Source organism: Poecilia reticulata, linkage group LG16 (assembly GCF_000633615.1).
Source record: "Poecilia reticulata strain Guanapo linkage group LG16, Guppy_female_1.0+MT, whole genome shotgun sequence".
In the NCBI taxonomy this organism is placed as follows: domain Eukaryota; kingdom Metazoa; phylum Chordata; class Actinopteri; order Cyprinodontiformes; family Poeciliidae; genus Poecilia; species Poecilia reticulata.
The window spans coordinates 8259024-8263444 of record NC_024346.1 but is presented as its reverse complement, the minus strand read 5'-3'; positions in this window follow the sequence as shown (position 1 = coordinate 8263444).

The window sequence follows — 4421 nt, the reverse complement described above, 5'->3', positions numbered from 1 at the left end:
CCACTTCTCTTCCTAACATGGCGCCTCCTCACCCTGACTCTCATACTGATAGGAGGAACCACAGAGCTCTGTTAGGTTAAAGCTCATTTTCTGAAATTGGGATATTTTTCCTCCAACAGGTTCCAGATGAATCACCTCAAACCAGATGCTGGACTGGATTTTATTTCAATGTCATTTGTGAATGTTAGCTTCTCATTTTCAACAGTGGAATGTTAGCTTCTCATTTTCAACATTTTCAACAGCTTCTCATTTTCAACCTGTATTGAACCTTTTTCAATAAAGGCTGAAAAAGGTTATCATTTTGGAGAAAATCTCATCAACATCAATATTTCCACTAAATAAGAGGCAAAAAAAAATTGTTTGATAAAGGAAAAGCCTCTCAGACTCTGAGCCCGACAGCACCAAACTGTATTTTTATATTAGACAATTAATTTAATTTCACATAATTATCGCGGTAGAAGCCATTTGTTTATTAAATACTTAATGAAACATATTTACAGTGTTTGATGTTTGTTGTAAATGACGTATACTCACAAAGAACAAGGTAACTAGTCCAAGTTTGTCGTTTATTGAACGTTCAGAAATTACAGCCACTGTAATGCGGCAAAAATAAACAAAAGTAAAACAAACCGAACAGATGAACGACTCAAAACCACTGGCACCTTTTTACTCTCCGTCTCTCCCTGTCATTTGAGCACACCCGTTGCCGTGGCAACCGCCTGCGCTCCACAAGCCGACCAGAGATTACGTTAAAAACATAACATTCAGTTCGTTAAGATATTAGGTTTGCAGGCTTGATATTTATTTTGCGATCATTAATAAGCCTCCCTGAACACAGCGGTGGTTGATTAGTTCATTTTAAACTCCTGCTCTGCTGGTTATTTTGGTAATGGAACCGAAACGCACAGAATTGCGCAACACCTTGTTGAAACAATAATCACTGAGATTATTATTTTTGTTGGGTCATTAATTTGAACAAGTTTTGTTGATTTTTTTGTTGTTGTTCTTTAATAAAGTTACGAACGTTTTAAGCCAGTCAGAGGAGGACGTGCTGGTCTCAGCATCCTGGTGGCAATCAGTTTGTCACTTAATGCCGAGATCGACTCAAAACCTTCCGCGATTGACATATTGCACCGCTGCTCTAGCAAAGCACGAAGAGTTCAGAAACAATAAGAAATGAGAAAAAAGTTATTTGTTAATTGATTAAGTCGTGTTTTAGATTGTTCTTGAAAAACTAATCAGTCACGGCTGATTAGTGGGTGAACTCACCGCTGCACAGTGAATCCATTGATTTTTTACAGCAGACAGCCGCTCCCCTCTCTTGCAGGTACTGCGTACCCCCGCTAAATCTTTTAGGGGTACGCAGTACCCTACCGTACCCCCCTACTTTCACACCTGGTAATGTCTCATACTAAGTTAACCACAGAGGAGTAATTGTCTGATTTTGCAAGTAACTTGAACGTTTGTGGACAAACAACCAATCATTGCACCATTTTTTTTTTTATTGCATCTGACTGGCTTAAAAATGTGCTGGAGAGCTTGTGTTGTACTCTACAGAGAAAGTTTGATCACCTGTTAGTTTCTTAATATTTAACAGAAAAATGTGCACATTGTGTTGTTTCCATTTTACACTCGTGTTTTCCAAGCTGCTGTGTCTAAGCAGAGCAGAAGGCCTCCATAGCCTTATGAGAGGTTGATTGTGGGATGTTCCATTACTAATCTACTGCCAATGAGTATTTTTATTTGTCATACCATGTTTAAGAAGAGAACAAAACGATCTTTGCAACCAAACTATCTGCTTATGTCTTGGTTGTATTAAACCATTTAGGTACTGGTAAGGTTATGAGCAGTTTTGATTACTTGTTGTCTGTTGTTGTGATTAAATACCAGTTTATGGTGTTTTTTCTTGTAGGATGTGCTTCCAGGATAAATCCAGGAGTAGAAACTTCCTCACAAGGATTGTGCAATTTGTGCCCCAGCAGGAAGAGAACACTAGAGCTCCATAGCCAGGGGCCTAGAGCTGCCTTCCCAATTTTGTTATAAGTTAACTTTTATTACTTTAAAGGCTTTGGGAGTTTTTTGGGGTTGAGGGTTGTAAATATTTTTCCCCCGTCTGCAATCATTATCTGCAAAGTGAACTTCTACTTGTTTGGAAAAGAAAAAATAAAATCATAACATCACCTGAAGTCTGAATTCTTGAGTCCTCTCCCAAGATTTGGTCAAAAGTGCACAACAAATGTAAATAATTTAGTTTTCCAAAAAGAAGAGGAGATAAGTAGTTGCATCACCAATAATGACATGCATTCCAGGTAGTTGCTGGAGCGTCCAATAGTCAGATGAAATAGAAAGTGTAGGTCACCAAATATAGATTTATGGCTCTTTTTCTTTAGAAACCCACAATTTTGGTCATTTTCCGAAACAATGGACTATCCCCCCAATGTGGGTGGGGTCGTCATAGCAAGGGGTCCTGAAAAGTAACACAGCATGATTTGTTTGCCACAAACCTCCATGTGTATTTTTTCAACAACCACCAATCACCGGTCATTGTTGGACCAAGGTGTTGATTTCAGTAATGCCGTTTTCCTTAAAGATTGGAATATGATCAGTCCCTGTGGTAAGTTTTTGAAAAATGGCAAGTTTGATCCTTGCAACAGAGTTACTCTTGTGAGTCAATCAGTGACATCCTTTTGACCACTGAGACATGTGTAGTTTGCAATACAGCCTTCTGTGCCCTGATATTGCACAGTCTACTAAAATAAAATAAGTGAAAAAGGACACTGAAATAATTCAGTGCAGCATTTGAGTCATTGTTATCACCAATGAATACATTTTGCAAGTGGAGATAACAGAATATCTTTTTTGACTTTAGTTATCTTCTTCTGCTGTGTTCTGCTGAACATTTTGAATGGGAGTTCTATATCATTCTTGTCTAAGTATTCCATACTTAGACAGGATGTGGGCATCTATGAAGATAACTAACAGATCCAGGAGGGCAGGTCCAGAATATTATAATTACATCTCACAGGCTTTGCTTGACTAGACAGTCGAACAGACAGGTAGAGGAAACTTTCCCCTGTGAGGCTAGCTTTACTGTCTAGTGACCTTTACTTACAGTTTTGACTGACTGTCCAGCACTCTGACCACTGTCTGTGACACATGCTGGCCCCTTGCAAATCAACGATTACCATATTGTTTATTGATCTGCATCCTTATCAGATTATATCCAGCTTGGACAATTTCTTATATTTGATATACCTTACATGTTTGACATAGCGGTTTCAGTGACTTTTGACGCAGCTTCTTCCCCTGCAGTGAGATCCTGACACCCCTAACATGACAAAAAGGCAAAGGGCAACTGTTTTGTTATCCGTCCATAACACTGGTTGCCAGCTGGCCCCCAATTAGACAGCTGTGATTCTCTGATAAACAAGGTCAAAAATACTGGAAACCTAACTGCAGAGAATCTGAGCACGAGTTTGGACCAGAGATGTAAGAAACGAGAGGACAAGCCAGGAGATGTGGTGGCGGAGGAGGAGAGACAGAGCTTGGGTGATTCTGCGTGGAGAGGGAATCTGGGAGGGAAAAAGAGAAACCGAAAAAAGGGGGAAAGAGAGTTAGATTTGAGAGACATAAGGAAAAGGCACTATTAATATTCACAGACTCCCAGCCCTTCCTAAATATTTTATTACTTCCAGCTGTTTGATGTTAAGGAGACTCACCAGAGAGCCCCCTGCTCAGACACACACATGCACACGTCCAATCTCACACTAATAAAAATGGATTTGTGCACACCATCACCAACCACAGTGACATACCCACAAGCAAATAAATACCAACACAACTTCACAGAGACACAAACACCATGCATAGGGAAATGAACCAACACACATGTATGACATATACGTGCACGGCACAAAAAATACATAGCAAACAAAACATGGTTGCACACTCAACCTTTCATGCGCCAAACATCAAAAAGTGTTGATACATCGCGCTATACAACCATAATACACAAATGTTCGCAAAACTCCAAGGCGTAAGTGCGCACAACTCCGTGTGCATCGATCATAATCTGCCTTTCACATTTATTCATTTATTTATTGGCTTATTTATTCATTTGTGTATTCATTCTTCATTGGACCGACTTTCTTTTCATTTGCAAGCTGAGTTCCGAGGGGAGCGCGGGAGAACATTCATCTTCTGATGAGCGCAGTCATTAATTCAGAGCAGGCCCATCCCTCTTTCTCTTTCTTTGTCAGTCTGTCTCTGTCTCTCTGTCCATCAGAGGGGTACTCACTCACTGCCTTTGTCCATCAGTCCCTTTTTCTGCCACTTTCTCTCCACCCTTGTGTCAGTCTGTCCGTCTTTCCTTCTCTGTGTTTTCCAGCCTCATTTTCTCTTTATCCGCATTCTTCCTCAGC